Genomic DNA, 22,396 nt, shown 5'->3' with positions numbered 1-22,396 from the left:
CAACCAAGGTCTTGATACTTCTCCATAAAAGCTTTTATAAATGACATCAGTGGCGATAATAACAAATACATTTTTTAACACACACACATATGTGTAATGAAATGTGTCAACATGTGAAATTCTGTATACCTCAGTGAATCATTATTTTCCAAATGATCAATTATGATGCTTTGAAACTATGCATTTGAGAAAAAAACTCTATTTTTAAAAGATGATTTCGAAGCACACAACAAATCAATGGAGTTTAGATTCTATGTCATGACTAGCCTTTAGTTACTACAATTTGTAGTGTTGGTGTCACATCAAAAAATAAATGCAATTACCTGAAAAAATCAAAATATCCCTCCCCTTTCTAACCAGGTATCTTCATGAGATCAGATATTCTTCGTGTACTTAAATAATTTTTTTAAAAAAATTACAATACTGTAATGGAATTAATAGAGAAGGAACCAGAAAAATCCAGGTTTTATTTGTGATGCTTGGGATTGCATATCTTTTTATACAGTTGTACTTTTTTTTGTTTTGCTTTTTAAACCAGGTATCTTTAAAAAAGCTAGCTCATTAAAGGAATGTATTCAAGATGTTAAGAAATTTTCTGCAGTTTTTCTGTGAGCTGCTGTTTCTACCCTCCTCTCCACCTTGTGCTGTTTCCCAGCTATGGTTCAAGATTCAGCTCAGATGTTACCACCTAAAGACTTTTTTTCACCCTCTAAAGTTGTGATAAAACCTTTCTCCAGCATTCCAACAGAGCAGGTGTGGGGGTCTCTTAGTATTATTCTGTACCATGTTGCAATTACCTGTTCACATCCATCTACAAGTGTATGTAGTAAACTACCAAAGGTTAGGGATCTTGTTTTATTCATCTTTCCAGCTCTACAATGTAGGAAAGCACCTGACATATCACAAGATCCAATAATAATTCACTGAACTGACTTTGCAGTATGGCATCATTTATCATATCAAACCTCAGGGTACAGGAGCTTCATATAAATGAATGTTACTCTGCTAGATGCTGATGAATTCCTTGAGGGTTGGTACAGAGACTTATTCAAGTTGTGAACCCAGCATCAAAAACATCAACTATACTACTGAAATTTTTAATGCATTAAAAGGAACCAGAAAATTAACTTTGCTATGTGCAATATCCTAGAATTTCATAGAGCATCTAGAATTTAGGAATATGAATTTGCTGTCTGAATGCCAAATCAATCAGGTAAAACCAATATACCCCAAAAGGGAGTATATACCCCATAAACCCATAAAGATAGATAAGTACATTATAGCTTTAAAAATTTCACAGGAAAAGAAAATATATATATATATATGACATGATGGTGCAGTCCTGTAATTGTGGCAACTTGGGAGGCTGAGACAAGAGGTTCTCAAGTTTGATTCCAGTCTTGGCAATTTAGCAAGACCCTGTATCAAATTAAAATAAAAAAAGACACTGGGTGTAGTGGCACATGCCTGTAATTCCAGGGACTTGGGAGGCTGAGGTGGGAGACCCCAATTTCAAGACCAGCCTATGCAATGTAGGAAGGTCCTATATTAAAATAAAAAATAAAAAAGGACTTAAATATAGTTTGACACCCTGGATTCAATCTACAATTAACAAAAATGAAAAAAGTAAAGCAAATATAAAAATGTATTTAAAAAATGCCTAATGAGCCTTTTAAAAACTTTTTCTTAATATTCCAGTTGAGATTAGCAACTGCATTCACTACATTAAAAACTCTGAAGTAGCACGAAATTTCCAAAAAATGAAGGGGATACCTATTTATTCTTTGGATCAGCTTCTAATATGTAATTTTTAATATTATTCTTTTTTGGAATTTTTTTAATACACAAAGCTTTACTACCACATACTGTCTCACCACCCATGTAGCTACTCTTATTAACTATCTTGAGTTTCTAAACTGTAAGTCAAAAACTTGGTTCCTCTTTGTTATGCTAATAGCTAAAGAAAAATATCAGTTTCATAATTTAAGTCCTCTAGTGATTTCATATTGAGAACAAAATAAAAATAAAAATGACCTAGGGTAAATGAAATAAAGAAATTACTAGTCCTATAACCTTTTTCCTATGAATCCTGTAGTCATAGTTGACACCCTTACCTGAGATACTCTAGCTCTTGCTTGATGAGCTTTCTTTTGGAAACCCCAGTTTCCAGTAGTTGAAGACTATTTTAATCCATCTGATATTATTCTTGTTTTAATTGCCAATTCCAAGTTAAAGTACTTTCCTCGATCAATAAACTTCTGTGCATAGATTCCCACTTCGTTCAGCAAATGCTTTAACATATTGACAAAATGTTATTGCTTTAAACATGTTAATATCTACAAAATTCTTTCTTTTTCTATTGTAAACAAATGGGATACATTTCATTTCTCTATGCATGGAGTAAAGGCATACCATTCGTGTAATCATAAATATACAAAGGGCAATGTTTGATTCATTCTGCCATTTTCCCTTCCCCCCACCCCTCCCACTACTCCTCTCCCTCTATACAGTCCTTCCTTCCTCCATTCTTGCCCCCTGCCTAACCCAAACCCTAAAACTAATCCTAACCCTAATGCTAACCCCTCCCACCCCCATTAATGTCATCATCCGCTTATCAGTGAGATCATTAATTCTTTGGTTTTTTGAGATTGGCTTATCTCACTTAGCATGATATTCTCCAATTTCATATGTTTGCCTGGAAATGCCATAATTTTATCATTCTTTATGACTGAGTAATATTCCATTGTGTGTATATATATATATATATGCCACAGTTTCTTTATCCATTCATCAATTGAAGGGCATCTAGTTTGGTTCCACAATCTGGCTATGGTGAATTGAGCAGCAATGAACATTGATGTGACTGTATCTCTGTAGCATGCTGATTTTAAGTCCTTTGGGTATAGGCCAAGGAGTGAGATAGCTGGGTCAAATGGTGGTTCCATTCCAAGTTTTCTGAGGAATCTCCACACTGCTTTCCAGAGTGACTGCACTAATTTGCAACCCCACCAGAAATGTATGAGTGTACCTTTTCCCCACATCATACAAACACCTATTGTTGCTTGTGTTCTTGACAATAGCTATTCTAATTGGGTGAGATGGAATCTTAGGGTAGTTTTGAATTACATTTCTCTTATTACTAGAGATGTTGAACATTTTTTCATATGCCTGTTGATTACTTGTACATCTTCTTCTGTGAAGAGTCTGTTCTTTTCCTTAGCCCATTTGATGATTGGATTATTTGTATTCTTGGTGTAGAGTTTTTTGTGTTCTTTATAGATTCTGAAAATTAGTGCTCTATCTGTAGTATGAGTGGCAAAGATTTTCTCCCACTCTGTAGGCTGCCTTGTCACATTACTGAGAGTTTCCTTTGGTGAGAGAAATCTTTTTAGTTTGAATCTATCCCAGTTGTTATCTCTTGCTTTTATTTCTTGTGCTATGGGAGTCCTGTTAAGGAAGTCTGATCCTAAGCCAACATGTTGAAGATTTGGACCTACATTTTCTTCTATAATATGCAGGCTCTCTGGTCTGATTCCGAGGTCCTTGATCCTCTTTGAGTTGAGTTTTGTGCAGGGTGAGAGAGAGGGGTTTAATTACATTCTGTTGCATATGATTTTCCAGTTTTCCCAGCACCATTTGTTGAAGAGGCTATCATTTATCCATTGCAAATTTTTGGCCCCTTTGTATAGTATGAGAAAATTGTATTTATTTGGGTTTGTGTCCATGTCCTCTATTCTGTAACATTGATCTTCCTGTCTATTTTGGTACCAATACCATGCCGTTTTTGTTACTATTGCTTTGTAGTATAGTTGAAGATCTGGTTTTGCGATACCCCCTGCTTCACTCTTTCTGCCAAGGATTGCTTTAGCTATTCTGGCTTTCTTATTCTTCCAGATGATTTTCATAATTGCTTGCTCTATTTCTGTAAGATACGTCATTAGGATTTTAATTGGAATTGTATTGAATCTGTATAGCACTTTTGGTAGTATGGCCATTTTGACAATATTAATTCTGCCTATCCAAGAACATGGGATATCTTTCCATCTTGTAAAGTTTGTTAAATTTCTTTCTTTAGTGTTCTGTAGTTCTAATTGTAGAGGTCTTTCACCTCTTTTGTGAGACTGATACACAAGTATTTTATTTTTTTTGAGGCTATTGTGAATGGGGTAGATTTCCTAACTTCTCTTTTGAAGATTCATCACTTATGTATAAATATGCATTGGATTTATGAACATTGATCTTGTAATCTGCTACTTTTCTGAATTTACTTATGAGTTCTAAAAGTTTTCTGGTGGAATTTCCTGGTTCCTCTAAATATATAATCATGTCATCAGCGAACAGGGATAGTTTGAATTCTTCTTTTCCTATTCATATACCTTTAATTACTTTGGTTTGTCTAATTTCTCTGGCTAGATTTCAAGGACAAGGTTGAATAGAAGTGGTGAAAGAGGGCATCCCTGCCTTGTTCCAGCTTTTAGGGGGAATACTTTCAGTTTTTCACCATTTGGAATGATATTGTCCACAGACTTAGCGTAGATGGCCTTTACAATGCTAGGGAATGTTCCCACTATCCCTATTTTTTCTAGTGTTTTGAGCATGAAGGGATACTGTATTTTATCAAATGCTTTTTCTGCATCTATCAAAATAATCATGTGATTCTTAACTTTAAGTTTGTTGATATGGTGAATGACATTTATTGATTTCCTGATGTTGAACCAACCTTGCATCCCTGGGATAAAACCAACTTGATTATGGTGCACTGTCTTTTTAATATGATTTTGTATGGGATTTGCTAAAATTTTGTTGAGATTTTTTGTGTCAATGTTCATTAAGGATATTGGTCTGAAATTTTCTTTCTTCCATGTGTCTCTGTCTGGTTTAGGTATCAGGGTGATATTGGCTTCATATAATGAGTTTGGGAGGGTTCCCTCCTCTTCTATTTCATGGAATACTTTGAGGAGTATTGGAATGAGTTCTTCTTTAAAAGTTTTGTAGAACGTGGCTGAGAAACCACCTGGTTCCGGACTTTTCTTTGTTGGTAGGCTTTTGATGACATTTTCTATTTCATTGCTTGAAATTGATTTATTTAAGTTATGTATATCCTCCTCTTTTCAATTTGGGTAATTCATATGTCTCTAGAAACTTGTTGATGTCTTCGAGGTTTTCTGTTTTGTTGGAATATAGATTTTCAAAATTGCTTCTAATTATGTTTTGTATTTCACGCATGTCTGTTGTGATATTTCCTTGTTCATTCCGAATTTTAGTAATTTGGGTTTTCTCCCTCTTTCTCTTTGTTAGTGTGGCTAAGCATTTATCAATTTTGTTCATTTTTTCAAAGAACCAACTATTTATTTTGATAATTTTTCTGATTGTTTCTTTAGTTTACAATTTCGTTGATTTCGGCTCTGATTTTAACTATTTCCTGTCTTCTACTACTTTTGGTGTTGGTCTGCTCTTCTTTTTCTAGGGCTTTGAGCTGTAGTGTTAAGTCATTTATTTGTTGATTTTTACTTCTTTTGTTGAATGCCTCTCATGATATAAATCTTCCTCTAAGTACTGATTTCATAGTGTCCCAGAGATTTTGATATGATGTCTTTGTTCTTGTTTACTTCTAAGAAATTTTTTATTTTACTCCTGATGTCTTCTGTTATCTATTCATCATATATTAGCATATTATTTAATTTCCAGGTATTGGAGAAGTTTCTTTTTTTATTCTGTCATTTATTTCTAATTTCAATCCATTATGATCTGATAGAGTGCAAGGTAGTATCTCTATCTTCTTGTATTTGCTAACAGTAGCTTTGTGGCACAAAATGTGGTCTATTTTGGAGAAGGATCCATGTGCTGCTGAGAAGAAAGTGTATTTGTTCTTTGTTGGATGGTATATTCCATATATGTCCATTAAGTCTAAATTGTTGATTGTGTTATTGAGATCTATGGTTTCTTTATTCACGTTTTTTATCAAGATAGCAAGATCTATCCAGTGGTGAGAGAGATGTGCTAAAATCGCCTAGTATTATTGTTTTCTGGTCACTTTGATTTCTGGAATTGAGAAGGAATTGTTTGATGTACAAGGATGAGCCAATGTTTAGGGCAAAGATATTTATGATTGCTTTGTCTTCCTGATTTATGCTTCTCTTAAGCAGTATGTAATGTCCTTCTTTATCCCTTCTGACTAGTTTTTTCTTGAAGTCCACATTATCTGAAATGAGGATGGTTACTCCAGCTTTTTTGCTGTGTCCATGTGCCTGGTATCCTTTTTCCCATCCTTTCACCTTTAGTCTGTGGGTATCTCTTTCTATAAGATGAGTCTCTTGCAGGCAGCATATTGTTGGATTTTTCTTTATAATCCAATCTGCCAGTCTATGTCTTTTGATTGATGAGTTCAGGCCATTAACATTCAGGATTATTATTGTGATATGATTTGTAATCCCAGTCATTTGACTCATGTTTGTTTTTTGACATGATTTGCTTCTCCTTTATTTGGGTGTTCCTTTAGGCTACTTCCTCCCATTGCTGATTGGCATCATTGTTTTTCATCTCTTCCTCATGGAATATTTTGCTGAGAATGTTCTGTAATGCTGGCTTTCTTTTTGTAAATTCTTTTATCATTTTTTATCATGGAAGGATTTTATTTTGTCATCAAATCTGAAAGTAATTTTTGTTGGGTTTAAGATTCTTGGGTGGCATCCATTTTCTTTCAGGGACTTTGTAAATGTTGTTCCAGGCCCTTCTAGCTTTTAGGGTCTGGATTGAGAAATCTGCCGATATTCTTATTGGTTTCCCTCTGAATGTAATTTGATTATTTTCTCTCACGACCTTTAAAATTCTGTCTTTATTTTGTATGTTAGGTATTTTCATAATAAAGTGCCTTTTTGTGGGTCTCATTTAATTTTGTATATTTGGAGGTCTATAAGCCTCTTGTACTTGGTTTTCCATTTCATTCTTCAGATTTGGGAAATTTTCTGATATTATTTCATTGAATAGATTGTTCATTCCTTTGGTTTGTTTCTCTAAGCCTTCCTCAATCCCAATAATTCTTAAATTTGGCCTTTTCATGATATTCCATAATTCTTGTAGATTCTGTTCATGATTTCTTACCATCTTCTTTGTTTGGTCAACTTTGTTTCAAGATTAAATATTTTGCCTTAAATGTCTGAGGTTCTGTCTTCCAGGTGTTCTATCCTATTGGTTATGGTTTCTATGAAGTTTTTAACTTGGTTTATTGTTTCCTTCATTTCAAGGATTTCTGTTTGTTTTTTTCAGTATCTCTAACTCTTTATTGAAATGATCTCTTGCTTCCTGTGTTTGATCTTTTAACTTTTGATTGGTGTGATCATTTAATGCCTGCTTTTGCTCTTTCATCTCCTCCTTCAATGCCTGCATTTGCTCTTTCATCTCCTCATTTGCTTCCCTGATTGTTTTAATTATATACTTTATGAACTCCCTTTCTGACATTTTCTTTGTTGTGCTGTCATTGGGTTTCATTGATATATCTAGGTTTGTTTGGGACATTTTCTTCCCTTTTTTTCTCATATTGGTCAGATATCAGTGGGACTCTGAGATATTGCAGATTTCCTCTTTGGCTTATAGTGTCCCTGTTGATTTCCAGTAAATCACCTCTCAGCCTTCAGTATCCTTAAGTCTTGGAGGAACTTGATAATTCAGTGCTTCCAAAGAAAGCTGTCCCTAGCCTGCTACTGGTTCCAGGGCCGGGGGCTGGTTCTGTGCAGAAAAGTTCTCACTGGGCGGTCTGCTCCAAGAAGCTCGCTGTTGAAGGAGCTTGCTGCTAGAGGGAGCAGGGCTGCTTGGAGAAGTCTGTGGCTGCCCTGACCTGGTCCCAGAAGCTGCCTGTGGGCCAGGGCCTGACTCTGGGTGCAGGGCTTGGAGCTCACTCTGTGCAGAAAAGCTCTCAATGGGCGGACTGCTCTGAGAAGCTGGCTGTGGAAGGAACCTGCTCCTGGAGGGGGCATAGCTGCTTGGGGAAGATTCTAACTGTCCTGCTCTGCTCTGAGAAGCTGCCCCTGTCCAGGTCTGATGCCCGGGCCAAGCTTCACTTGGTGGGAGAGACTTACCCACAGCTCTGTTTTAGCCAGAGTCTTAATGCCTCCCCTTCTTGATGGATCAAAATTCATTCTTAAGAAGGACAATATTGCCTACAAGGGGGTGAAAATGGTTGTGGCAGGGCACAAAACCAAACCAAAACAAAAAAAGAAAAACCACACAAATACATAGTATATACACCTATGTGGAAATTAAGAAAATGTGTCAAAAATGTCTCCATAGTACAATAACAAAAAAGGCTGAAAAATACTAATTTATAACAAAGTGACAAAACCTGTGCAAAATACTAATGTTAATAATATTTTTGTAATGATATGTGTTTTGCTGTTAAAATTATTTTTTTCTGAAAGTTCACTATAGAAAATATGGGAAATATAGAAACATCAAGAATAAAATTTAAGGCCAAATTACATTGTTGTATTGTGTTCATAAAGGAATATGTAACAACAAATATCATTATGTACAACTGTAATGCACCAACAAAAAATATAGGGAAGGCTGGGATTGTGGCTCAGTGGTGGAGTGCTTGCCTAGCTCATGTGAGGCATTGGGTTGTATGCTCGGAATCACATAAGAAAATAAATAAGTTATTGTGTCCATCCACAACTAAAAATATTTTTTTTTAATGTGGGCGAAAGGGTGTCAGTTTTGCTCTTTATGTCCGGCTCTGCAGTACCAGCCCTTCCCTATGATTGACCATGAGGAGTTTCATGTTTCTTCACCTCCCCCACTGCCTCCCTCCTCTCCTTCTTCAGATGTCTCAACAGCATACACCCCCAGTGTCCCAGTGAGTTTGGGCTGGCCAATTTCAAGCAGAAGCAGTGACTGAACTGTGGACCCACTGAGGGAAGTGGAGCTGCAGATCGAAGATGCAGCATTTTCTCTAACCAAACTTCTTGAAGCCACATCTGCAGGATCAGTTCAAGTGAAAGAGCTTACCCTCAAATGTACAGAAAATGCACATTTCCTTAAAAACTTGGCAGGACCACTTGAAAGAAGGCTTTGATTCTTTAAAACCTAACAACTGATTTCACCTGATTTGGACAGTGTAACATCCTTCTTAACATAAATTTTTTGCACATGTATTGCAAAATAGGATGTTCTCTCCAGCAGTTCTCTATACTCAGAATGAATTTTTTCTGGATTTTATGAAAGAAGAATACTGATATTTTTGATGCAGACCAGTATTCATTTATTTTTAAATACTTTCTGACCTCTAACTTCCAAAGAATTCTTTATGGAAGTTAATTCCATCAGTAGAAAATTAATGTTAATAGTGCTACCAGTAGCATACTATACAGATCAATATGCAAGAATGGTAGACTTTGAAGTTGAGCTTCATTTTATGGTCCAAAGGAGTTAACTAAGGTTGCCATGCTAGATCCAACTCCATTAGGGTAAATTCTCCAAAACCTATGACTGAGTCTTGTTTTTATATCCTTAGCACCTGAAACAGTGTCACACAACACTTGCTAAATCCTTGTTGAATAAAAGACTTGACAAACATAATTAAAAGCTTTTTTCCTTTATATTTTTAGCATGAAGACTGTAATTGTTTCTCTAAAAATGTATGAATCTGAACTTCATTGACTTGAAGGTAAACATTCTTTTTTTCAATGGGGATTTGAACTTTGTTAGTAGTTTTTAAAAATACAACTTTTTTTAACCTATGAAGATGCTTTTTTAAAAAAAGCATGTCAGAAAATGAAAGCATGTCAAGAGAGAATGCATGCTTTTGCCCTGTTTATTTCTATGGTTAACTGCTCTCATTGTTAATATTTCCTGTATTTTACATTTTTGTATTGTTGACTGCTTGCTTTAAAATACCTTATCAGGGGCTGGGGAGATAGGTCAGTTGGTAGAGTGCTTGCCTTGCATGCACAAGGCCCTGGGTTCGATCCCCAGCACCACAAAAAAAAAAAAGAAAACCTTATCAAATTTTTGACTCAGTACTAAGTTGCAAGTTATTTACATAATAATTCTAAAGAAATTGCTTTGTTTCCAGTGTATCAAATTTAAATGACATATTATTGATCTCAGTGACAGTGTTCTATTTTATGTGTCCTGTATCTTATATTGCTTTTTGGTGATTTGTGTTATGTGTCAACTATTAAGCCAACTTTGATGCTCTACTATATTATAATATTTTAAACATATTTGATGTGGCATCTTAATTCTATGTAGATATGAAGATGTGTCCAGAAGTATATTCCTGAGCTACAGAGTGGAGACAATTCAAGGGGACATATGAATGGGCAAAGAATAGTTTTGTTCAGCATATTAGGTCATAGATCTTCATTAATTTTTTTAGTTCAAGATCACACATATTGTGTGATTTTTATACCAAAGAGATGCTCATTTCAGTATCATAAAAATATTTTTCTTTTAAATTTATGAAAGTTGTAGTTTTAAAATATATAAAAATAAACTTATTAAAAAACAAATAATAATAATAATAATAATGAATGAATGAATAAATAATAATAATTAATGAATAAATAAATAAATAACTGGAAAAATGAAAAGCCAGGTGTGGTGGTGCATGCCTATAATCCCAACAAATTTGGAGGCTAAGACAGGAGGATCACAAATTTGAAGCCAGCCTTAGCCAATTTAGCAAGGCTCTGGGCAACTTAGTGAGACTCTGTCTCAAAGAATTAAAAGGGTTGGGGATATAACTCAGTGGTAAACGTCCCCTGTCTTAAATTCCCAGTACCAAAAGGAAAAAGAAAAAAATGTAAAATCCCAATGCTCAAAGAAATGATCACTGCTAACATTTTCATGCATTTTCCTCTAGCTCATGTGTGTATACTTTAAGAGAAGATACAAAACAAGACTAATAAAAATTTCAGCATCAGCACTTAGAAAATGAATGCATGGCTGAGAATATAACTCAGTGCTACAGTGCATGCCTTGCATGCACAAGGCCCCAGGTTCAATCCTCAGCACTGCAAAGAAAAAAAAAGAAGAAAGAAAATCAAGGCAATGTATTATTTTCTCACACATTCCTCAAGGTTACCAGAGGAATAAAGAAAATATGCACTGCTGGGCACAGTGTCACATGCCTACAATCCTTGCTCCTTGGAGGCTGAAGGAACAGGATCACAAGTTCAAGGCCAGCTTCAGCAGCTAGCAAGATAAACATAAAAAGAACTGGGAATGTAGTTCAGTGGTAAAATGCCCCAGGGTCCAATCGCAGCATTAAAAAATATAAATAAACAAACATAAACAAGAAATACACTGTGCTTACAAACATCATTCCCAGATATGAACACAAACTAAATCTGAGCAAGTAGCAAAGAGAACATAGCAAGTTTCAGAGGTACATAATATGGTACCAAGATGGTTTAGCAACTCCACATGTAATGAAACAATCTATAATCAATCTCCTTATTTCAACAATTTCCTTCTGTAACATCCTACCCTCTAAAAAAGAACTCAAGTAGTGGCCTGGAAAGATCCAATCTTTTGTTTCCATAGTGATCTCTGTCATCTAGTTCTCTTGCACCCAAAGTGGCTAGAAGTAAACTATGAACCATATATCTTAAAAAAATAAAAGAAAAAAGAAGTGAAAAAAATTTGTTTTTGTTTTCTCCCCCAATAATATTTATCAGAAAACATCATTTTTACATTTAGCTTTAAGAAAAACACCCTATCTCAGCTATATCTTAGTAGAGAACTTAAAACAAAAAAATTTAAAATATCCCAAAAAATATACTTCTTTTTTTTTTTTTTTTTGCAGTGCTGGGGATCGAACCCAGGGCTTTGTGCTTGCAAGGCAAGCACTCTACTGACTGAACTCTCTCCCCAGCTTGAAATACACTTTTATGGTCTCAAAAAAATCACTAACACCAACATGAGGAAGCATTTCTTTTTGTAAGACTTCTTTTACATATTTAATTCTTTTCTCTTTAGTAATGCCAGGCTTTGCCCCTCTTGAACCAATGAAATTTAATGCAACATTCTGTTCTTGAATGACAAAATCTTCATCAAGAGAAGGTTTTACCTGTCAAATAATTTATATAGAATTTTCAAATTCATATTTTCACCTCAAAATGAGTCAGCTCTCATTTAACTTAATAACACACAAAATATTCCTATAAACCTAATCAAATATGTAAGTGTTTTTAGAAAATCAAGGAATTATAAAAACCTTAGAACCACCTCAAAGGGCTGGGGATGTAGATTAGTGGTAAAACACTTCTGGGTTAAATCCCTGGTACCAAAACAAATAAACAAAGAAACAAAAAAAATGCAATGAATGATTCTGAATTGGATTCTGAACTAAGAAAAAAATACTATTAAAGATATTGTTGGAGCTGGGTGTGGTGGGGCACTCAGGAGGCTGAGGCAGGAAGATTCCAAGTTCCAGGTCAGCCTAGAGAACTTTGCAAGGCTGTCTCAAAATATACAAAAAGATATGGGAGTTGGGGATGTGGCTTAGCAGTAGAACGCTTGCCTACCATGCTCAAGGCCCTGAGCTTGATCTCCCGCACTGGGCACACTCACTCATTCACTCACACACACACACACAAATGAGACTGTGGCTTAATAGTATAATGCCCCTGAATTCAATCCCCTACACAAGGGATGGGAAGAACTAGCAAATACAACTAGCAAATACATGAGTAAGATCTGCATATTCATACTATTACATCTACATTAAATTTCTTGATTTTAGTAATTATACCATGATTATGTAAGTGAATATCTTGGATCTTAGGAAACAAACTAAAGTATTAGGAGTTAAGAGGCATAATACCTGTTAACTTACTTTCAAATGGTCCAGAAAAAAAGTCATGTGTATGTATAGATAGAATAATAAAGCAAATGTAGCCAAGTTAACAACTAAATCTGAGTGAAGAATACAGAGTTCTCTGCACTACTCTAGCACCTGTTCTCTAAGTTTGAAATTCCTACAAAACAAAAGGTTTTTCTTTTCCTCAAAATAAAAAGAATTATAGGCATCAACTACTCAATTTCCCTTTTTACTAAATTACACTAGACTAGTGTACTTTTATAATTTTTCTTACTGCTTTCTTCATGAGGCTACCATTGAACTTTTGGCTGTCTCTACTTTTCATGTCTATTTTGTATGGAACTGTCAGCAGAGAGGTCTAGACAGGGAAGACTTTCACTACATATGAAATTTGTGACAGTCAAATTGCTCTTCTCAGATTTCTGCTGCTTTAGAGTTTGTTTGTTTTGGGACCAGGGATTGAACCCAGGAGCACTTAAACACTGAGCCACATCCCCAGTCATTTTTTATACTTTGTTTAAAGACAGGATCTTGCTGAGTTGCTTGGGGTCTTACTGAGTTGCTGAGGCTGGCTTTGAACTTTCCATCCTCTTGCCGCAGTCTCTGGAGCTGCTGGGATTACAGGCATGCACCACCACACCCAGCTCTTCTATGTTTTAAGGTTAGCCACAATTAGTACCTCTAAATTTCTTACCAGACACTATGAACATATTGTTTTCATATTACCATTTTCATCATCTCTGGATCTTCAAAATCATAAGTAATATGTTCTAGGATATCTCTATCAGACACAAAACCTAATGCTCTGAACACAATAATGATGGGAACTTCTTGTTTGATATATGTGCTGACCAATAGCACTTTTTTTGCACCCTAGAAAAATAAAATACCATTAGAACACAAATATACAAGAGTTCAGAGAAATATAAAAGCACCAAGAAATCCATTTAAATTCCAGCTACTCAGATGAATGAGGCAGGATGTTTATAAGTTTGAGGTCAGCCTTGGCAAAGTCCAAACCAGTCTCCACAACTTAGCAAAACCCTGTCTCAAAATAAAAAAATAAAAAGGGAGAGGGGTATAGTTCAGTGGTAAAGTACCTCTAAGTTCAATCCCTAATACAACAAACAAAAACAAAATTTTAATCCCCCAAAAAATGGGAGACAGCAAGCAAACCATTTAAGTTCATACATTTCATAAAATCAAGTCTTCCCATACTCTGAAGAAACTCCTACAACTGCTTTTCAAAACTTCTTTAGTAAGTTAACTAATTTTATAGACAACCTGGTCATTTAAACCATATAGAACTTCCATTGTCATCCATCTGCCTGTCAAGATCCTCTAACAATTAAACAAATACCACACCTGGAAATGACTTTTGGCTGGCAAAGAATACAAATAAAATTGATACCTTCCTATCCCCTCCCCACTGGGGGTTGGGGGGTCTTGGGAAGAAAACAATAGATGAGCAGTAAAAGAGCAAGGACATGAATAGACAAATACAGAAAAAGCTAAGTACAGAATAAAAGCTAAATATTAGATCAGTCAATCTGTGAGTGCTTTGGTTTAGATGTGATGTCCCACAAAATTTTGTGTGTGAGACAATTCAAGATTTGGAAAAAAAATGATTGAGTTATATCCTTAACCTAATCAGTAAATTAATCCAGATAGGGATTAACTGAGTGGTAACTGAAATGGCAGGGTATGGCTGGAGGAGGCAGAAATTGGGGGCGTGTCTTTGGGTATCTGGTGAGTGGAGTTTCTCTCTCTGATTTTTGATCAACATGTAGGCTGTTTCCCTGGGCCCCACTATTCTGCCATAAAGTTCTGCCTCACATCAAGCCCCAAGGAATGGAGCCAGAATTCTACAGACTAAGACCTCTGAAATCATAAGCCCCCAACCTTTTGCTCCCCTACAATTGTGCTGGTCAGTTCTTTAGTCACAGCACAAAAAGGCTGACTAAAATAGTGAAGTAGGCTCTTTCTTCACATTGTTGATAGTCTCCTTTGCTGAGAGAAAGCTTTTAAGTTTGAATTTATCCCAGTTATTGATTCTTGTTTTTATTTCTTGTGCTATGGGAGTCCTGTTGAGGAAGTCTGGTCCTAAGCCGACATGTTGAAGCTCTGGACCTACTTTTTCTTCTGTAAGATGCAAGGTCTCTGGTCTGATTCTGAGGTCATTAATCCATTTTGAGTTTAGTTTCATGCATGGTGAGAGATAAGGGTTTAGTTTCATTCTGTTGCATATGGATTTCCAATTCTCCCAGCACCATTTGTTGAAGAGGCTATCTTTTCTCCATTGCATATTTTTGGCCTCTTTGTCTAGTATGAGAAAATTGTATTTATTTGGGTTTTTGTCCATGTCCTCTATTCTGTACCATTGATCCACCTTTCTATTTTGGTACCAATACCATGCCATTTTTGTTACTATTGCTTTGTAGTAGAGTTGAAGATCTGGTATTGCGAAACCCCCTGCTTCACTCTTTCTGCCAAGGATTGCTTTAGCTATTCTGGGATTTTTATTGTTCCAGATGAATTTCATAATTGCTTGCTCTATTTCTGTAAGGTACATCATTGGGATTTTAATTGGAATTGCATTGAATCTGTATAGCACTTTTGGTAGTATGGCCATTTTGACAATATTAATTCTTCCTATCCAAGAACATGGGAGATCTTTCCATCTTCTAAGGTTTTCTTTAATTTCTTTCTTTAGTGTTCTGTAGTTCTCATTGTAGAGGTCTTTCACCTCTTTCATGAGATTGATTCCCAAGAGCCTACAGAGTGGGAGAAAATCTTTGTCAATCATACTTCAGATACAGCACTAATCTCCAGAATCTATAAAGAACTCAAAAAACTCTACACCAAGAATGCAAATAATCCAACCGACAAATGGGCTAAAAAAATGAATAGACACTTCACAGAAGAAGATCTACAAGCAATCAACAAACATGGAAAAATGTTCAACATCTCTAGTAATAAGAGAAATGCAAATCAAAACCACCCTAAGATTCCACCTCACCCCAATTAGAATGGTGATTATCAAGAATACAAGCAACAACAGGTTTTGGTGAGCATGTGGGGAGAAAAGTACACTCATACATTGCTGATGGGGCTGCAAATTAGTGCAGCCACTCTGGAAAGCAGTTTTAGAAAACTAGGAATGGAACCACCATTTGACCCAGCTATCCCACTCCTCGGCCTATACCCAAAGTACTTAAAGTCAACATACTACAGAGATACAGCCACATCAATGTTCATAGCTGCTCAGTTCACAATAGCCAGATTGTGGAACCAACCTAGGTGTCCTTCAATTGATGAATGGATAAAGAAACTGTGATATATATATATATATATATATATATATATATATATATATATACACAATGGAATATTACTCAGCCATAAAGAATGATAAAATTATGGCATTTGCAGGCAAATGGATGAAACTGGAGAATATCATGCTAAGTGAGATAAGCCAATCTCAAAAAACCAAAGGATGAATGATAACTCTAATAAGTGGATGATGACACATAATGGGGGGTGGGAGGGGTTAGTGTTAGGGTTAGAGTTAGGGTTAGGGAGGGGGCAAGAATGGAGGTTGGAAGGATTGTATAGAGGAAATAGAGGGGTGGGAATGGTGGGAGGGAAGGGAAAAAATAACAGAATGAATCAAACAACATTACCTTATGTAAATTTATGATTACACAAATGGTATGCCTTTACACCATGTAGAAACAGAGAAACAAGATGTATTCCATTTGTTTCCAAAAAAAATAAATAAAATAGTGAAGTACCTTCTTGTTTGAAGACCACTTCAAAACTATCAAACAGCCTCTTACATACAAGTTTCTCTTTCCAATTTCTTTCAAAGGAATAGGGATACAGTTAGTAGTAGAGCACTCCTGGGTCCATTCCCAAGTACCACAAAGAAAAATAAAAGTTTATGATAGAATTCCTGAGTAAGCTATATAAGAGTGGTTCCATCTTGCTTATACTCTCTTGCTTTTCTGCCAGCACTTTCTCCCCATACCAGGGATTATGTGGGCCTTTGTGGGCATTCTACCACATCCTTAGCACCAACCTCCCCCCTTTATTATTTTTGAGACAAGGTCTTGCTAAGTTTCTCAGGCTTAACTCACATTTAAGGTCATCCTGCCTCAGCCTCCCAGGTTGCTGGAATTATTCATTTGTGTCACTGTGCCTTGCTCTATGGCTCTTTGTGCTTGCTCTCTGTGTCAGCTGAATGGAGAGGAACAAATGGCAAGAAACGGAGAGGCTTCCAACCAACAGCCAGTAAAGACCTGAAACTGTCCAATGACCAGTAAAGAACTGAATCCTGTCAACAACCTTGTGAATATGCTTGGGATAACTGCAGCCTAGGCAAACACCTTGACTATCACCTTGTGAGAGACACTCAGTCAGAGGACCCAGTTAAACTGCACCCAGAGTGCTGACCCACAGAAAGTACAAGATGATAAATGTTGCTGTTGGAGTAATATGTTACATGGTAATATTAATAAAACCTAACACATAATACCAAAAACATGCTCCAGAGAACCTTTTTTTGACTAAGAATGCAAAACAAGACACAAAGGAATGAAAAAAAAAAAAAACATATCATAACCCAGACCATACCTGCCTTCCTCTTGCCAGCATGCTAACCCATATAGTACTGGTAGGTCGGGAAGAATTCTCCAGACATGACCTCCACTCTCCTGTGGAGTCATATTTAGAATCCTTTTTGGCAGACACATACTGTTTTTGTTGCCATTTTCTATTGGACAATCAGAACCTATATGTGCCATAAGAAAGTTATAGCCATGAAACCAAAAGGTCATTGAAGTACAAAGAGTGAAATGTGCACCTTAATTTAACTTGATCATAAAGGTTCACAGAGAAACAGCAATTCTTGAACTTTGAAAACTCCATTTTGCATTAAATGCTTTGTAAAAATATATAACTCTAATAAATGAAGAAATGCTAGTTTATAAAATTATATTCATCTAAATAAAGCTTAAGTTTAGCTGTCACACCATAAATAATTTTAAATCCAATTTCTGGCTACCCTGTATGAAAGTCTACTTTTTCATTTCAAATTTAATAATTTAAATTTTAACTGTCATTTTGTAATGTTTCAAAATAATGTTACTATATCTTTTAAGATCCATTAATAAAAAAATAGCCACCATGATCTAAGGGACATTCATTTAACTCACACAGATCATGATCTGTTAAGTCATTCAACAGGCAGCAAGTTTAATGCATCATAATTGGAATTTTTCCTATAAAAGTTTTCTGATCTGAGTCTGAAGTTGTTCTTCACCTTATTTAATGACTGTTTTTGTTATGTAAACATCAAGTGGAGCAGAATACCTTTGAAAATTGAAGTAGGTCACAGTTGAGCAATAGTAGGGTATTTGCTAAAACATAAATCCTCACCTGGTTAACACATATTTTCTGAATTCTATTTCATTAACAGCTGATGATAAAAATATATATTTATTACATGAGATTTCTTAATCTGGTCTCATTTGGCATCATTAGTTAAGGAGTACCCTCTCTTTTCCAATGGGTAGATTTGGAGAGGTAAATTTGCTCAAATTTCAACAAATACATTGGCTAAAATTAAACAAGAAACAGGAAAAGGACAAATAAATTTTCCCATATACACTTTATTGATTCTGACTTAATAAATGACATTAATATTTTAAGTAAAATTAGTTCTTCAAACTGGCAAAATTAATCAATTATTGATATGAGGACTCTTCAAAGTCAATATACACACTACATATATGTATAACTTTACACCTAATTGCTTTTTTAAGGCAGAAATAAAATGACTTAATATTCCATAGGTACATGAAAACTGCATACAGGTTTATATCAGTCAAAATAAATTTTATTAATAATCTGTACAGTTTCATACCCCTCTCTCTGGTTAAGGTCAAAAGTACAAAATGACCAGAGAACAAAAATAAATTGACATTTAGAAGTTCTCAAATCTAATCAATAGAATATTAGGAAAAATAAACCTAACTCTTCCATTAAACAACCAAAAAAATAAAAATAAAAAATAAAAGGGCAGACACAGTGGTACATACCTATAGCCCCAGTGACTCAGGAGGCTGAGACAAGAGGATGGCAAGTTCAAAGACAGCTTCAGCAACTTAGCAAATTCCTAAGGGACTTAGTGAGATCCTGTCTCAAAATTGTACAAAAAATTTTAAAAGGCTTGGGATACAGCTCAGTGGAAAACCCCCTTGGGTTAAATTCCCAGTACCAGACACACAAACACACACACACAAACACACCAAAAGAGAAATCCTAATCATTCTCATTCTGTATAAAGTACTAAGCACTTCCAATCCTGGTTGACTATAGCTCAGCCCACAGCAAAATACAAACAAATAAAAGTTTTCAATTAAACATCTGTTGCCTAACTAAACAAGATCCATGAATATAACTCTTCAGAGAGAAACAGATACAGGATTTCTCTCTACATCAAATCTCATAGAAGATGGAGCTAAGCAGACCCTTTCCTAAGGGAAAATTATTGATATCCAAGGCTCCCAAGCTGGAGTAGATAAAGGGAAAAGAGAATAGGTAGGAGTATTGAACCAAGGGGAAGGAACCCTCCATTCCTTATATCCATTGTCACTTTAGTTTAGGAAACTATCTTAGACTATTCTAAGATTTTCAACTACTTCCAGCCTCTTTCCCTTTCAAGTAAATACCATTTCCAAGGTGACCTTTCTTAAATAATGCTTTATGCATATTCTCTGATAATATTTCAACAATTCCTCATATCATCCAAAATCTCTGACAATCTGGCTCCATCTTATCATCCAGTAAGACCAAAAACAGAAACTGAGCTGGGTGCAGTGGCACACACCTATTGTTAGGGGCAGATACGGTTAGGATAGCTCCCAGAAAAATGCTCCGCAGACACAGGTCTCACACGAGGAACTTTTATTTTATGTGGATGATTTGCGTCCACTCAGGGAAAAGGAAAGAAGAAAAGAAGAACATGGCGCATGGTTTCTCCTCAGATATTGGAATTTTGCGGGCTGGGAGAAACCAATCACGGAGGAGAATTATTACAGACTGACTGATGGACCAATGACATATTAAAACGTAATGTGGGAGGCAGGAAGATTACAGCAATGTAAGCCAGAAATTCCTGTAATGGGAGAGGTGGGCAGAACGCAGATTGACAGGTGGTTGGGAGGCCAGATTCCTTACACCTATGATCCCAGCAACTTGAGTGACTGAGACAAAGACTGCTTGGGCAAATCATTAAGGCCCTATATCAAAATGAAATAAAGAGGACTGGGAATAAAACTCAGTGGTAGAGGACTTGCCTCACCACAGGTGAGACCCTGGGTTAAATACCTAGTATTATGGGGTGGGATGTGGGGAGAAGATAAACTAAAATTTAGAGGTTGATTGCAGTGGTTCCAATCCCATTCTCAAAGCAAATACATCAAAACTTTCTTGTGGAAATGCCTAAGCCTTTTTTTCCTCTGCTCTTCTTTTCTATTAAGCTCTGATAAGTAAGCTTTACAGATCACTTCTACTGGAACTTTGAATATGCTGTTGTACTATTATCTCTCTAATTATGCATAAACCATGAAGAAAAAAATGAGAACAAAAGAAATCTTATGTTCCTTTTTCCATCACAGCCCCTGAAAATTCAATTACTTTTGCTGTTAAGAGCAAAATTCTGTGTAGGATGTCCAATTATAATGAAAACAAACCAGTCCTCTTAATATAAGCTATGGAGAAATAAGACTGAAATGGCAAGAAATAACCACTTTTCCCACTAGCTAACTCTACCTCATTTTGCTTTACAGTTTTTCCTGTTAATGAAAGTCCAACAATATCCCACAGTTGCCTCTCTACATCTCTAAAACTGGGGACAGTCAATGCATTATTTTGGACTTTACAACCATTATATAAAACTAAAATCATACATTTAACAATGTTACAATTTTAACTTATAATTTTAACAAACTTAAAAAATGCACATATGTGAAAAAAACTTTAAAGAACTGAAAAAAATAAAAAGGGCTAATAAGTTTTGATGATTTTCCTTTTTGTCTTTTATTTGTACTTTGAGAACGGTCTCCCCTTGTTACACAGGCTGGGCTAAAACTGGAGATCCTCCAGCCTCAGCCTCAGAAGTAGCTAGGATTACAGACAGGCACCCCCACATTCAGCTTGTGGTTTTCTTTTTCTCAGTCTCATATTGTTATGATAATGCATCCCATGTAATAACCAAAAATCAGGAGAAAAAGTCCTCCTAACACTTTTTCTTATCCAGGCATGATGGCACTGCCTGTAATCCTAGCTACTTGGAAGTCTAAGTCAGGATGGTTTTCAGGTTTGAGGACAGCCTTTTCAATGAGAAAGAATGTTTCAATATAAAATAAAAAGGGGTTGGAACATAGCTCAGAAGGAGAGTGACTTCCTAGCATATACAGGGTCCTGGGTTCAAACCCCAGAACTGGAAGGGGGAAAAGAGACAAAAAGTAAAATTATCTAAAGTAATTATTTTTGGCTTGCTTCTCCTAGTTGTTCATCTTTGAGTTCCTTCTTCCCAAATATTAAATATCCCCATCTACATAAGGATTAGGGTTTTGACTTACTTACAAAAACACATCTCTAGTAACAATAAATTAGAAGTTGACTAAAGATGCTGTAAGTACACTGCTAAAAACTCTTACTGACTTTTAACCTTTAATCCAAGTGCAAACAGGGCTGAAACTTCAAACTATTAACTTACTAGAATAACCATCTTACCAGTTCTTCAACTTCTCCACTAGCATGTTGAACTTTAGCTTGTAGGTCGATAGGTGGAGCATCTTCCACAATTCCTTGAAGACACATCTGAATAAATTCATCAAAAGAATCCAACTGTTGTATGGCCAAGACTTTTTTATCAAAATAAGAACTAGGAAAATAATGAAGTCCAAAAATGAGTTTCAGCTTGGTTTGTTTTCTAGCATATTTCTTCATTCTCATTATAATTCAATTCAAATACTCTTAAGAAACAATCACTATGTGCCAACCACTAAACAAGATATTATGAGGTTGCTAAAAAAAGAATAATGTCAGCACTAAGTATTTTATAGACAAATTTTATTCAACCTCTTAAAACATTTCTTGAAAAAAGTATCAAAGAAAATGGAGAGCAAAATATAATATTAAAAATTTTAATTTGAATAAAAGAAGGATCATGATATTAACATCTAAAATAGGTGCCAGGAACAGTGGTACATGCCTGCAATCCTAGTGGCTTGGGAGGTAAGGCAGGAGGATTGGAAGTTCAAAACCAGCCTCAGAAGCTTAGGCCATAAAAGCTCAGTAAGTCCCTGTTTCTAAATAAAATACAGTGCCACTGAGTTCAATGCCCAGTTCAAAAAAAACAAGAACAAGAAAAAATAAAAGTAAAATAGGAATTGCATATGAATTTTAGGTAAAAATCATTAGTTCTGGGCTTCGGGATATTGCTCATTAGTACACACAAGGTTCTGGGTTAGAACCCCAGCACCAAAACGATAACAAAAACAA

At 35.6% G+C, this 22,396-nt stretch overlaps 2 pseudogenes; one reads left to right on the top strand and one right to left on the bottom strand.

The window, feature by feature from the left end:
* Positions 1–1,572: 1,572 nt before the first annotated feature.
* Positions 1,573–21,841, bottom strand: LOC124973165 (DNA-directed RNA polymerase II subunit RPB2-like; annotated as a pseudogene).
* LOC124973116 (renal cancer differentiation gene 1 protein-like) lies at positions 8,753–9,092 on the top strand (annotated as a pseudogene).
* Positions 21,842–22,396: the final 555 nt, after the last annotated feature.

This window comes from Sciurus carolinensis (assembly GCF_902686445.1).
Source record: "Sciurus carolinensis chromosome 14 unlocalized genomic scaffold, mSciCar1.2 SUPER_6_x, whole genome shotgun sequence".
Lineage (NCBI taxonomy): Eukaryota > Metazoa > Chordata > Mammalia > Rodentia > Sciuridae > Sciurus > Sciurus carolinensis.
Note: the sequence above shows the minus strand (reverse complement) of the source record. Positions and strands in the feature narration are given on the sequence as shown.